The sequence below is a fragment of the Uloborus diversus genome, chromosome 2, assembly GCF_026930045.1.
Source record: "Uloborus diversus isolate 005 chromosome 2, Udiv.v.3.1, whole genome shotgun sequence".
Taxonomy (NCBI): domain Eukaryota; kingdom Metazoa; phylum Arthropoda; class Arachnida; order Araneae; family Uloboridae; genus Uloborus; species Uloborus diversus.
In genome coordinates this window covers 29,753,901-29,769,723 of record NC_072732.1, presented here as the reverse complement: position 1 = coordinate 29,769,723, position 15,823 = coordinate 29,753,901, and positions in this window count along the sequence as shown.

The window sequence follows — 15,823 nt, the reverse complement described above, 5'->3', positions numbered from 1 at the left end:
AAATGGAGTGTTATGCTATTATACAGCCAGCGAAACAATTCAATCATTGCATAAGGAATTTCCTGTTCGTGTACTCTCTCGTTTCGGTGATGTACGCTAGATCGTGTGATTTTACATCATTAGACTTCTCCCTATGGGGTTATTTGAAGTCAAACGTCTATGTCAGCAATCCCACAACCACCTGCGCATTACCTAATTGCGATATCGAGCACCAATAACAGTAAACAGCTTGACTCGCCCAAACTTTCATTATTTTTCAAATAATTGTTCGATAATGAAAACGCATTATAGAATCGAAAACGCTCCATTTGTAATAACCCTAGACCCTCAGCTGCCAAATTGTTCTTTTTTCAAGATTGCCCACAATTTACTGCAAAAATGGCGGCAAATTCAAATCTTGCGTTAATTTTGGGACACCCTTTATTAACTACTACCCCCATCCCTTTACTATGTAAATCAAAGTTCAAATTCCTTTACTGGAGCATCATTGGAATACAGGGTGAACGTAAACGATGGAACCATTTTCAAAAAATCATGCACTCTAAACTATTGCTCACATTACAATAAATGATGCAAAAATTAAAACAAAATGCACCAAGGTTCCCCCCCCCCATGAAAGTTGAATTATAAATGTGCAATGTGTGAGCACATTGAAAAAATTGTTCAATTATAAATACCCAATGTTTTTCAGCCTTTTGTTGCATGACATCATCTAATCTGTTATACAGTTCGTTTCACTAGAGATTTCCAATGTCAATAGTTCGTAATGCTGCCAAAATGCAGATTTTTTTTCTAGTGGTTTTGGCATTAGATGTTTACGAACAGTGTCTTTGACGTAACTACATTTAAAAAAAAAGCACATGTCGTTTGGAACGAACCGGATCACATATTAGGCAATTTTCGCGGAACAAAAAAACCATTGAACATTTGTAACTGGGGTAAAACTCTTGGTTTATTTCTCTTTACATATTAATTTATCACTTACTGTAGTATGTGCAATAGTTTCGAAAATACAGGGTGTGTGAAAAGACCTTGGCACATTTTAAATATCCATAGAAACGCAACAAGTTTTCGTGAGAATATGCCGTATGCGCCATAAAACATCACAGGGTCAATAACTTTTTGCAGCATCGTAAAGAAAAAGAAAAAAAATTAAATAAAAGGAAAAAGAGTAATTATACGTAATCACCATAATTGTCACAGTATAGAAAATAAACGTCAGGTGCAAAATGTATTTAATCATTTTATTAAATAGAGAGCAATACCTTTCATTACCAGAGTTCAATGCGTACACAGTATGTTTCTCGAGCGACATCTAAAGGGCACTCAAATTCATCCTATGTCCACAATGGTATACACATTGAACTCTGGTAATGAAAGGCATTGTTTTCATTTTAATAAAGTGATAACACTTCACAATTTGTTTGTTTTTACTTCCTTTTACGAAAAAGGAAGTATTGTATTCGCGAAAAAATTTACACTCAAAAATCGGCCTTAATTTCCATTTTACTCACCCCCGAATGAATGTTGAGTTTTTTTTTGCGACTCGAGCACACGTGGATAAGTGCCTAAGAACGTATAGACACGCGAAATCTCAATTTTTTACGATTCCCGAGTTAATTACAGCAGGTTTTCTCGTGACGTTTGTATGTACGTATGTATGTATGTATGTGCGTATGTATGTCGCATAACTCAAGAACAGTATGCCCTAGAAAGTTGAAATTTGGTGCGTAGACACTTAGTGGGGTCTAGTTGTGCACTTTCCCTTTTGGTTGCATTCGGTTGTTTCTAAAGGGGTCTTTGGCTCCTTTTTAGGGAGAAATCATTGTTAATTTCGATGTAAACTCAAGCGGTGTTATAATTTGGCGGACCCTTGGCGATATATTGTCAGTTTTTTTTCGCCAAGTTTTGTCGCCAACTTCTCGACAAATTTGGCGATTTTTTTTAAAAATCTAGTTTTAATTTGGCCAGTGTTGATGATATTTAGAGAGTAAACAATTGAATCACATTAAAATTGCCAGTAATGGGGAAATGACATTAAATTGGAGTAAAAGGAAGCCATGTGATGCACACATCAGCTCGTTTCTTTCTGTGACGATACAGAGAGTACCCAATTCTTATAGCTGTACATTTTTTTTCCCTTTTTTATACGATGACATAAAAAAAAGTTATTGAACCTCTGAATGGGGTCTTTTCCGAAAGTTAAAAGTATTTCTTTCTGAAAGAGCATGCATAGAAACATAGGCTTTAACCACTTTTTAAATTTTTTTGACAAAGTTAACTGCTCTTTTAAAAAGTATTTTAATTGGCGAGCAGATTCAATTTCCTTTTTCACGCTTCTGCAAATGACATCACAAGTGATGAAATGCCATTCACTGATGCGGTTAGCGCAGAGCGCAATATTTAATTAGCTTCTTTACTCACATATACTGGCAACGATATGGTTGATAGCAAGGGTAGAGCGCAATATTTAATTTGTTTCTGAATCATCACAACCTGGAAACGCCATAGACAGGAAAAATCAGCATTCAGCACGCCAGTGGAGTACGCGCCAAGATTCATCACTTGTGACGTCACAAAAGACCACGCCTTGTTTGACAAAGGGTTGAATAGGACATTTAAAAAAAAATAGTTAAAAAGTAAAGGTTTTGAAAATAAAAGTTTTTCCTCGCTCCATATTATTATTATTATTATTATTATTATTATTATTGTTATTATTATTATTATTATTATTATTATTATTATTATTATTATCATTATTGTTATTTGTTCACTCTCTCAACTTCAGTGATTAAAAGTAGCACCTTTGACTGATGGAAACAACCTCATTATTATGGCGCAAATTGCTTATTCGTACGACAATTTGTTGCTTTTTTATGAATTTTTTAAATGTACTAAGGATCTTCCAGACACCCTCTGAGATTTTTTTTTTAAATCGGGTCCATCAGTTGTGCTTCCTCTGTATTCAACTCTGCGGATGCGGAATTTCAAAAATCTGTTCTCCAACAAGTGACCCGTGTACAACTCCATCTGGCGGTTTCCATCTGCAAAAGACATTAGCTCACCGACTGGTTCATGAATTTTGCTAGCATTAACTCGCCGTTAAATAATGAATCTCTGCTTGTTGAGGAATGACTTTGTTTCCAATGAGCTACGGATTCGCTATTGCTGAAAAATGATGCCTGGCATCGCTTAGGAGCATACTCACATGCATAAATTAGGAACCAACTTGACGTATCATCTAAGTGGAACTATAAACGCATGATAATTTTTCAACGGAATGGATACATCTGCTATTTTTCTTCCCTCGTTTACGTTGATAGAATCAAATCTAGTAACTAATCGAACTATCGGAAAACAATTATTTCTATTCTATAAATTTGTACTCTGCAACAACAAGGAGAATCAGAGTTTAAAATATTAGTTTTGCAAAAAGTGGTCGTTAAGGGGTCTCAAGGCTCTTAAAGTGTTAACCCGACACAACAAATACCCATTGTTTAAAGCTTGTGACTAAATTTCTACCACAAGCTATAGACAAAATTTTATTTTTAGATGAAAGCCGAAAATCTGAGACAAAATACCTAATGTAACATACATCGAAACAGCACAGTTTAATTGCAAGAAAATATCATAACAAAATAACCTTTTTATTAAGTCCAAAAAATATTATGTAACAGCGTGCTCTCTTTCTCTCTTACTGTAAAATGTATGCACAGATCTAATATTACTCATGTCCAAAATTAAGGTCACAAACATAAAATCTGCGAAAACTGAAAAACTATTCACTGTCTTGCGACGAGCATTGGCACAACACTTTGCAAAGGAAGAAATGATATAGAAACATGGAAAAGATTTTAACTGGAAATTAAGAAACAGGGTAGAGTTGACCGGGGCTCGTTTACGCAGTGCCCTTTTTTCAGAACGAATTATAATTGGAGAGCAAACAGTCATTACTGGTTAATGCTACTCCCTAGTAAATATTCTCACAAGTTTTTGAGCATCAGTCGAGCTTCGGTCCAGCATGCAGAAAGAATAATCTGTTTTCTACCAAGTTGAGTAAGTTATACGTTGAACGTTTTGAAACTTATAGTGAATAAATAATACTTAGTTAAGAAAAAATAAATATATAAAAATTATCAGAATTTTATCCTTTTTTGAGAACTGTATTTGTATGAACTGAAATGTTATTACATTTTTTTTGCACGTTAAAAATAAATCTAAACTTGGCGACGGGGCAAGTTTACGCGTTGAACGTCGAAGCACCTTTACACGCATTACACCGCCTGCCCAGTCAATTCCAGCCGAGGACTGCAGTTGGGTTGTAAATTACTGAATATAAATTTATGTATTTGTGTAAAAGTTTGGATAAATTTAAGATGCTGAAATTGCTATGAAAACAAAAGAAATGCACTCGGGGCACTTTGACACAAATTTTTTTGGAAATTTGTCACAAGTGTGGATACAATGTACGAAGTGCAAAGAGTGAATCCACGAGAAATATGGACTCGGCTCCGTCTTCCTGCGTTTGTGAAATTGTAACGCAACTAAAGACGATTAAAATTTCAAATTGTTTAGCCTGTATAACTGGGCTATATTAAGTAACATTTTGTTTAATTTTATGATTGCAATACAGTCAATAATTGTTGACTATGTAATTTATTACAAGTCTAACATTTTGTTTAATTAATGTAAACAACATAATTTGAAGAGATGCTAACGGTTAAACTAATGTTTTCTTTAAAAATTCCATGTGAGACAAAGTTCTCCTTTCCCTGTGACAAAGTACCCCGTCATGAAGCACTTTGTCCTACTTAAAGTGCTTGAGGAAAAAAAATTAATCCATACTTAGACATTTACTAGAAAGCTGATATTTTACTTAACTTGTACAAAGGTCTGCGCTATTCATATACATATTTGTTTTGGCTGAAATGCTAAGCAAAGCCTGGTAAAAAAATTACAAGTGAAAATTGTGACAAAGTACCCCGCGCTACCTTATGTGGTTTTTATCTGACTAGTTTGATTGTTTTTTTTTTCTTCAATTGCACAATTCGATTTTTGATTCTGTGCTAACGCAAGAACATAACAACAAAATTTACAAAAAAATAAATAACAATTTTTTTAAAATTTTTTATAAGAAGTAAACCATGATCGTACCTTTCGGAGCTGCTATTTTTTGACGCCTTGCTGAATGCAGAGGAGATGGAGCGGCTTGAACGATCTGTGTTGGAGGGACTTTCTAATATGGTTTGCCTGAAGAAAAAATTGAGAAGAACAAATAAGTATTACCAAAAAATAAAGACTCTTGCATGGATTTAGTATCTCATACATTTTTTTCCCAATGAATTTAATGCTACACGAGTGCGCCTTCTTTGTTACTTAATACTCAATGGGAAATTTCTCAATCGATTTACCCAGCTTTATGTGGACTTTCTTTGACATCAGACAGTAAACATGTTTTTTGCGTCTCTAGAAGACGCGATCCTCTGATTTGGGATGTATGAAAGATTGTTGGCGTTATTTTCTTATCTATTTTAGTGACTAATTTTCATCAATCAAAGTTATGTTAAAAAAGGGTATGATTATGTCGTTACGCTTCCAAAACCCGTAATGTACATTTGAGGCGGTTAGAAGTAATAGGATATAAGTGGACATTTTTAAGTTTTGAGCAAAACGATTTTAAAGATAACATTCTAGGTAGGCTTTCATTGATCTTTTTTTCTAAATCATGCTGTATAGCAGAAGCTATCAAAGCTACAACTACTATATCTTGCCCCAAGACAGAGTAGGAGTTCCCCTAGCATTTGTACTGGTTATCGCCAAAGTTTTAATTTTGCCACTTACATCCTTTTGCTTCTCACTGCCTCATTTGTAAAACTTTGCTCCGGAAAATGAAAAAACTTTATCGTTTTGGATTTTTAAAATTCGAATCTTTGGCTCAAAAATTTAATTGCATTTTGTGTAATGAATGAATTTGTCTTAAAGTATATCTCTATACACTATTTAATTCATTTTTGTTGCATACCGGTTTTAGAGACGCAGTTTTCTGACATAAACATTCGGCGGATTTTTAATTTTTTTGTTCTCAGCATCAATACACACGTAGCAGATTTTCAGGGCCAAACCGAAATGCAAAGTTGCCCCTGAATTAATGAAATAATGCAAATTGCGATTAACGCACCTAGCGGGATTTGGCGATCAAGTCCACTTGGATTGCCTCCGCGATTCGTATGCATCAGTGACGCCATATGTAACGTTCTATTTTTTTAAAAATTTTAAATCAAAATCGCTCAAAAACTGTGTAGTTTATTAGTTATATATTAATCCCAGATCATACTCACAAAAAATTGTCAAAACCAGAACCAAAAATTCCTGAAACATGCTCTAAAATTCCAAAAGATATGCGAAATGAGTTGTTCACTTAACCCTTTGAGCTCGACAGTCAGGGAAGTCCCGACAATACATCTCAACCCGGGCTTTTCCCTATACGTGCAAACTTTAAATCGTAGTTTAGAACTACAAAAGTTATTGCAGAAGACATCGACGGGTAATGGGGGGGGGGTAATTAATTTTTACTGCGCTTTTGAGAATCGCAGGATGAATGTGACACCTTTTTCCAGCCCCTAGATATCGCTGGAAGTATACAGTTTGTTACATTTTCATCCCTTATGAAGTTCGGGGATTGCTCAAACTTTATTCATTTTATGGTGCCAGTGGATATTGCGGGATGCTCTAGCCATGAATATAAAATCCACAAATTCACTGTTCTATAAATTGTTCTATCGAAAATGTAGAGCATTGTAGTATTTGATGTAAAGGGGTCTAAGGACCCTTAACCTTCAAAATTCTCGATTTTCTGGGAAAATATATGTTATGCATAATTTAATTCTGAACAATTTGATATCTTATTTATTACCACACGCAAAAAACTTTTCAAGTTATCGTGAAAATGCGTAGTCTTTGTCCATAGAGATTTATGTTTAGCAGCTGTTTAAGCGGCTAAACATAATCCTCAGGTGCCGGTTTCTCATTTTGCGCGCATGATATCTTAAAAAGTTTCTTATGTATTTCAGTAAAACTTTTCATTCATGTTTGTCTGATTTATTTTTATGATCTGAACCTAAATTTTAACTAAAACTGAAAGTTATTACTAAAAAAAAAATTTTTTTTTTTCATCCAAAACTTTGGAACATTTTGATATTAACTTATAAAATTTCAAAAAAAAAAAAAAAAAAAAAAAGAAATTAAAGAAAAAAAAAGAAAGAAATTTAGGTTTAGATCATAAAAATAAGCCAGACAAACATGCACAAAAAGTTTTAAGGAAATATATAAAAAACTTTCTGAAATATCATGCACGCAAAGCGAAAAACCTGAGAAAACGCAACCTGAGAAAAAGAGGCTTAAACAGCTGCTGTTAACATAAATCTCTATGGGGAAAGTATACGCATTTTTTCGATAACGTGAAAAGTTTTTTGCGTATGGTAATAAATAAGGTATCAAATTGTTCAGAATTAAATTATGCATAACACATATTTTTTCAAGAAAGTCGAACATTTTGAAGGTTAAGGGTCCTTAGACCCCAAAGTTACTTGAAGTTGATATTCAACAGCAATATATACTTGCCTTAGTGGATCTTCCATCAATCTGAGGAAAAAAAAAAGAATATTTTAGTGATAAAAGAACAAAGTATTTTTATACTGAATAATTAGAAAAATAATTCAATATTTATACTTCATCAATAATTTGTACATATCAAGCTTTATTGATGTAGCGGTTTGTATCGCGGCATTGCCCAGGATAAAAATTCCTCAGAACTCGCCCGAGACGAGCTTCAGGTAGAATTAAAAAGAACCCCTGCTGACATGTTTAATTTGTTGCATTAAACCAGTCACATAAAGTATTTCTGCCGTAGCGTTTTTTTGAGAGAAAAATCTAAAAATACTCATCTGCGAAAACCGGTCAACAGAATTTGAAATCAGCTACCTACTGTTTGACCGCGGATTGTATGTAATTTGGCAATCTGCCAAGTAAAGACTAGTCCATCTGAATGAAGTTAGCAGGGGAGAAGGAGATATAACGATGGGATTTTGATGCACGCGTTTTACAATGTCACTAGTGCCTTATTCATGTATTGCATTCTCTAAAATAAAATAAGGGAAAACAAAAATAGTTACCATGGAAACAACAAAAAGAAAAGAAGATATTTTCCTTTTTTTCAGGAACGTGAAAGCAAAATGGTAAGCTCAAAACTTTGTTGTGAATAAATAAATCAATTAGTTTTTGCCGAGAGAATATAAATTGAATATACTTTAAATTAAAAAAATGTTGCTGAGAGCAAATTTTTTGTTTTTACAAAACTTAGGCTAAATAATTCGCAACTCCAACGAACTATAGGGGGCACTGAAGTCACTGTCTAATGGCGGAATTGAAAACTAAAACAAACGCACATGGTAACGAAGAAAATGCTAAAAGTGTTGTGATTTTTGTTCGTACGTATGATTTTTTTCGCTTTATTCTTTTTAAATTAATTTTCAAAGTCTTCTTGATATTCTGACCCACGTAGAAAGAAATGAGAATTCAAGAAGCATTACTAAACGTCAAACATTAATGCAAAGTACACGTAGTTCATAGTTCTAAGCAGCCATTTTCACGATGTTGAATTCGATATTTATCAATTCTTGATAAAACTAAATAATAATTGTGGCCTGACAAGAATAACAATTAATGCTAGAAAATTTAATATGACATTACAAATTATTACCAAAAGAAGATGATACTTCTTTGCTTTGCTTTGGCTAGCACTTGTTTTCCATTTGTAGCTCAGTTATTTCTCTTGAATTCCCGAATCGGTTAATTTAAAAATTTTCTGTTTCGATTTTTCTAATTTCTGAGTTACGATTTAATTGTGTCATGTTATGCAAATCATCAACAAAATTCTCACGGATATATGGTGGTAGTTTTCTTTTCAGTTGATTGACAATTATTTCTTTTTACTTATCAAATTCTGTAATCTTACTACCATTTTATTCCACTCATGATAAAAATTGAAAATGGTTTAACTAACAAGAAGTTCTGTCTAGAACTAGACGAGCCTACTTTCCCGTATACCCATACTACTTTCTAGTACCTGATCAATGTTCTCAAAATAGCTAAAATCGCAAATTGTTTCAAACATATTTTTCCAATATTTTAAGCTACTTTCTAGGAATAAAATATTCCTCACTCATCTAAAAAAATTAGATGCGTAAAAAAAAGAAAAAAAAACCAAAACGAACAAATAAAATAGCAGCAACTTTTAAACAAAGCAGCTAATACACTTTTTTCCATTAAAAAAAAATTCTTCAACAGCTTTCAAAACGAAAAAAAAAATAATAAAAATTAATAAGCTCATTAAAATAAATACATCCTATCAAAAAAAAAAAAAAATCGTTTCTTTTTCCCCTGTTGCCAAAAATAATTTTTTAAATGAATTAATGCACTTATCAAGATAAATAAAAACAATAAAATGTCAACGTAAAGAAATACTTTTCATCGTCAAAAAAAAAAAAAAAAAAAATCGTCTGCGCGTATCTTTATGTAGAAACATAAATAACTTCGAGTTTATTCACCGAAAACTGAATACCTAAATAAAAACTTTAGCGTTAAAATAAAAACAAATCACATCAACAATAATTATTTCACAGTTAAATCCATAGCGACGGAGTCGGAGTCAATCTAATTTTGGGATGAAGGAGTCGGAGTCGAATATCCAAGAATCGGAGTCAGTCATTTGTCCGTGTATAAATTTTTGCCAAAGCTAGGAAGTCATAATCGAAGTCGGGGAGTCGGAGTCCGATTAATTGTCGGGCACAGGAGTCGGATTTGGATTCAGGTGCCCCTAAATTCTCGGAGTCGGAGTCTGGAGTTCGGCGTAAAGAGCTATTTCCAACAAAATTTGTTTGAAGTAAATCCGCCTTCAAGTACGGAATCTACATTGACTTTCAGTTTCCCCGTAGGCGCTAATGTTAAGGGATTTGAACTGTTCAAAATTGAACAGAAAATTGTTCAAATCAAAAAGATATTTTATATACAAGTTTTTCATTAAAAGCTTTTTCCTACAAAGTTTGTTTGAAGCAAATTCGCCACACAGTTCGGAATTGCCTTGAATTTCCCCGTAGGAGCTAATGTTAAGTTTTTTTGAACTGTTCAAAATTGAACAAAAAATAGTTCAAACCAAAAAGCGAAATATGGGAATGAGGTGTCCTTGCCGAGATCTTTCGAACAAAAAAAAGTTTGTTCGAATCGGACTATTCATTCAAAAGTTATTAGGGGGGGACAGACAGACAGACCGACAGACAGACCGACAGACAGACAGACCGACAGACATTTTTCCCCATCTCAATACCCTTCTTTCCAATTTTTAATTTTTCGATATTTATTTAATTATTTTATTTATTTTTGACTTTTTTTTGTTTTTCGGGATATTTTTAAGATGCATTAAGCCTTTTTTCATGCTTTTTTCTTCTTTTTCTGACTTTTACTGGGAAAGTAGGCTAAAAACGCGAAATCTCGCCAAGGCTACTTTGCTCGCACAATACCACAACTATAACCCTAAACAAATTTGGCGATACCTTCAGCTGAGAATAAAAGGAATAAAGTAAATTCTTTCTCGGTTAAACATTTTTCATTTTGTTCTATGATAATATATTCAAGAAAATATTTTGCATACTGTCCATTCCAACTAAATGCTGCTGTAAAATATGGTAAGTTTAATTAATTTAAGATTAAAAAAAACGCATATTCTTACAAATTCATACAAAACAATAAAAAATTTTACCTTGTATAACGTTATCCAAGTTTGTTAATCCAGTATTTTCGCTTTTACCAATTATTAAGGAAATAATGAAAACTAACATTATTTTCAGAAGCTCGAGAATACTACTAAGTGACGAATTAATTTCTGTAGCTGAAAGAAGACTAAGACACATCGATTGCGTTAATAAATACTCAGAACAAACTGCCTGTGTTTACGTCAACAGACACACGTGGAACGCTTCATTTGCAGTTTTGTAAATCACCGCAAGGTAGCGTATTCGAGCGCTGGAGTTCCGAATCTTCGCAACTCCAACGAACTATAGGGGGCACTGCAGTCAGTCTAATGGCGGACGAAAAAACTAAAACAAACGCACGCCGTAGCGTAGAAAATGCTAATAAGCCTAGTAATTTTTGTTTGTATGCATGACTTTTTTGTTTTATTCTTTTTAAATCAATTTTCAAAGTCTTATGGATATTCTGGCCCATGTAAAAAGAAATGAGAATTCAAGGAGCATTACTAAACATTAGAAATTAATACAAATTTCGTAGTTCGTAATGGTAAGCAGCCACTTCCACGATGTCAATTTCAAAGTTTATCAATTCTTGATGAAACTACATTTTTATTGTAATCATATGAATACTATAAATATTTCATGTAAATAAACCTTTGTTTATCAGTGTTATCAAAAGAGGAAGATGAAAGATCTTTGTTTTGTTTGGCTAGCGCTAATTGTTTTACGTTCGGTTTCGTATGTTTCTAATTTCTGAATTATGATTTAATTCTGTCATGCATCATCAATAAAATTCTCACGGATACATGGCGGTAGTTTTCTTTTTAATTGATCTTCCATTATTTCTTTAAACTTATCGAATTCTGTTATCTTTCTACCATTTTAATCCACATATGATAAAAAATAAAAATGGTTTACAACTGACATGCAAAATCTCGCCAAGCAAGTGTTTTTCGCTCGCACAATGCTAAAACTATAACCCTAAAATATAATCGCACTATTTTGGCGATGAAAATTCTCAGCGTTAAACATTTTTCATTCCGTTCTACGATAATACTGCATACAATCCTTCTTTTGAGCTTAAGATAAAAAATAAAACATATTCTTACAAATTCACACAAAACAATAAAAAAATTTACCTTGTATAAAGTTATCCTCTTCCAAAAAAAAAAAAAGTGCTTCGAATAGACTTGCAAATTCGAAGTTTGTTAATCCAGAGTTTTTCTTTGTTTAGGATTTCACGCCATTTACGACAGTCAACTCACTTTTTAGAGGGAAATAATAAAGACTAACATTATTTTGAGGAGCTCGAGAATAACATTAAGGGAAAAAACACTTTCTATTGCTAAAAGCAATCCAAGACACATCGAATGCGTTAATAAATACTCATAACAAACTGCCTATATTTACTCAACAGACATACGTGGAACGCACTGTTTTAGTTTTTTCGGCAGTTATGTAAATTACCGCAAGGTAGCATATTCGAGCGCTGGAGTTGCGAATACTTTATGCACATAATATTTCAGTTTTCAATTGCATGACAGCAAATCATATGATAAAAATCCAATAATAGTGTCACAGTAGCCGATGAAATCACTGAAATGGTAAAAATGGTCAAAATAATGTTTAAACTTTTATGGACGTTGGAAATTTCAAGCAAAAGACTGACAGAGATTTACACTGCTTTAGTTTGCAAGCGATTAAAATACTACCGGAGTTGTACTGTTATACAAATTTACTGCACAGTATTGCAATTATTTAACAAACGCATTTGAAAGTATTGCAAGCGCACGTTTTGTACTTGAGGTTTTGGCACAATAGCCGAAGATTGGGCAATGATGGATTTATTCTACGGGCAACTATTTATTCTCCTGAATACATATGGTTATTGTGAAGATATTACGAAATATGAGCACATTGCATCCGATTGACTATAAATGTATGGTAAACGATAGCAGCAAACTCGGAACGCGAAATGATCTGAATAGAACTGCTGGAAATTCCCGCGGGTTGGAGATCGAAAGCGAGCAGAAGGTGGCAATTTCTCCCCCAGAAGTAAAAAATAATTTAAAATTACTGTGAAGGATTACGGACGCCAATCGGATAAAATCTTTCAAATGTCTACTCCAGCCCATAACCCTCAAAAGGAAGCTGAATTGAAATCGAGAACGGGCTGGAACTACAGGTCAGGTTAGGTTTCAAAAGTTTTGAACTACAATGGAACAAATTTAGCTCGGTCAGATTTTTATAGTATGAAACTCAACGAAGATATTAAAAAAAAAGACAATTAATATCCTTTCACAAATTTAGTGCTGAAAATATTAGTGTATGCAGCCAACTGTCGATAATTCGAAGCCTTTTAACCCAAATATTTCTTTGTCTTGAAGTTTTTATTGGGTCCCAAGCATTTGAGAAAATTGTGGCGGCTTCTCATAACTCGAACAACCAATAAGTCGAAGGTTTCACCTGTCCCTTGGGACTTCGAGTTATTGAGAATTGAATGCAATTAGAACTTTGATGCCAGCTGAAAGAACGAACATTTCTGCAAAAAATGGAATCTGTTATAAGATTCTGACTTACTTAGAATTTCATTTATAGGCGTTTTTGTTAGAATTTGAAATGTTTTCCTAAATTTAAACCATAAAGTAGCTTTTTTTTTGAAGAAATATAACAGTTTCCTCAAACTCCCCCCCCCCAAAAAAAAACGCGCTCCTTTTTTTTCACATGTGATTGTTTTTTCTGCTAACGTTATTTATGTCCGTTTTGCAGAAGTTTACAAATACTAGTGAAAAGGCATTGCTTAATTCTATGCATTAATGATTTTATTTGTTTAGTTTAATAAAAATATTAAACTTTTTAATTGTAGTTTTCATTCAACACTACAATCGTGCGTATGTCTTTCTGCATAAATAACTGTTTTTTAATGATTGCTTCATGCCTCATGGTATGACTTTTAAATTTTTCTGATTTATTATTTATCTTTTCGTATGAAATTCTGTGTAAATAAAAATACTGAAATTATGCGAAACTGTAACTTTTAGAAACATTGAATATTCAACTACGGAACACAGAATTTCGAAAAGAGAACGTTTCAAAAATATTAATAATGTTTCAAGAATGTAATCATTAATTTTGACAACATCAATGTGCCAGAAATAATGTTTTATGTAGCTGTGTTTCTCTTTTTTGTGCTTGACTTAATAATTTGAGGGTTCATTATTGGATGAAATTAAAAACGTTTTATAATTTGACGATCAAAACTTTGATAATACTAAAACATTTTTGTAAAAATACAAACTTACCGAACAGGTGCGAAAATGTCGATTGTTTTCAGTGGAGCATCCATTACATTAAGAGATAAAGACTTTGAAGAGTCTCTGCAAAATGTAAAAAAGTTTAATATGAATAGAATGAAGCCAATATTCACGCTCGTGCAACTGTTTTAATTAAAAAGATCATAAACACTCTCAAATGGACTCACAAACTCTGCGTTTGCGAATATCAAGATATTCAAAAGAATGCAAGAAATGGCGGTGTTCAAAAATACAATGTGACAAGTAAAGATTTTTACCTTTCTAAACAGTAATGATAGAAGTTCTAAAAGGTGAAATTAAAAGCAGTTTTCTGCAAAAGAATCGAAATCTCTGAAGTTTTTTTTTTTTTTTTTTTTTGAGTGTATTTTGTTTAAATTGTTAAGTAAACAGTGCTAGTTACTAGCCAGTTGAGTTAAGATAGAAGAAAATAGCGACTGCACAGGAGAAAACACCGTGTTTTGTGGTTAGTCGAAACTAAATTACCGATAACCGTGCAAAGAAATTTTTCCTAAATTGTGACACGTGGTGGATTTTTATTGTACATCCGACAAACATTTCTTTGTAGGCTTTTTTTTTCGGTGTTTGCAGTCGCTATTTTCTTTTTTTAAACTCAACTGGCTGACGACTAGTCATTTGAGCTAATTTGCCAGCTCTTACTTCAGGCAAATTATACCAGTAAAAGCGTTCATGGTTTTTCATTCTTTTGGAGCGAACTGTTTCATTTCAACTGTTAGTATTGTAACGGATTCGGTGCGGCTTCCAACTTTCTTGAAAGGACGACACAGTTCTTGATTAAAAATACAGGAAATTTATTTACACTATGAACAGGAAAGAGCGTCAACAATTACTAAATTAATCACCAGCAATTAAACAAATATCACTCAACACCGTAAACTCAACGGTTACACAAGTATTTACTTCCAAGTACTAAAACAACACAGCGAAATGCCTCGCAATAAACAGAGCAAATACGCTCTCAGTTCGAATTCTCAATCGAAACTAACTTTTTATCACGCGGGACGCTTTTATAAGCATCGAAAAGATTCCACAACATTCGGAATGTTTCTCGAAATGCGTAGATCGTTATCAAATTTTATCAATGAAAAAAAAAGAAATAGGGGGATCGTATACTTCAGCCGAATGTATAGGGGTTGTATATTCATTACGGGAAACTATTTACAGGTTACGTTACTACAATAATTACTATTTACAGAATTTGTAACAGTATTTTTCTTATCAATATTTATAACTGTTAAGATCTTTCTCGGACACGCTGCAGGTAAATCACAAAAAATATAAGTAATAACAGCAGTATAGAAATTAATTCTAACTAGTCGATGAAAAGTAATTCCAAATACATAAAATTTAATGTTTCTCGTCCATCAAAAACAATTTGTTCAATCATTTGAAGTTAAATTAAATTATTACGTATATTTTAGCAGACATATCTGGAATTTTTTTCTACCATTTTTAAAATAAATGGTCATTTTTATAAATTTACTGCTTATTTCAGTTGCATACTGGAGCAACAGTCTTATACTGAGTGTTGCTAATCTTGTGGTTAAGCTTTTTAAATGTTATCTCACAGTTTTGCTTCCCAAGCCACTTTTGTTTCTGGACACGAACCCGTTTATAAAAGCATGCCAGGTTATTATAAGGATGTTTGTATGGTAAGTGGCCAGTGGCCTCCAACCTGTGATCCGCGAT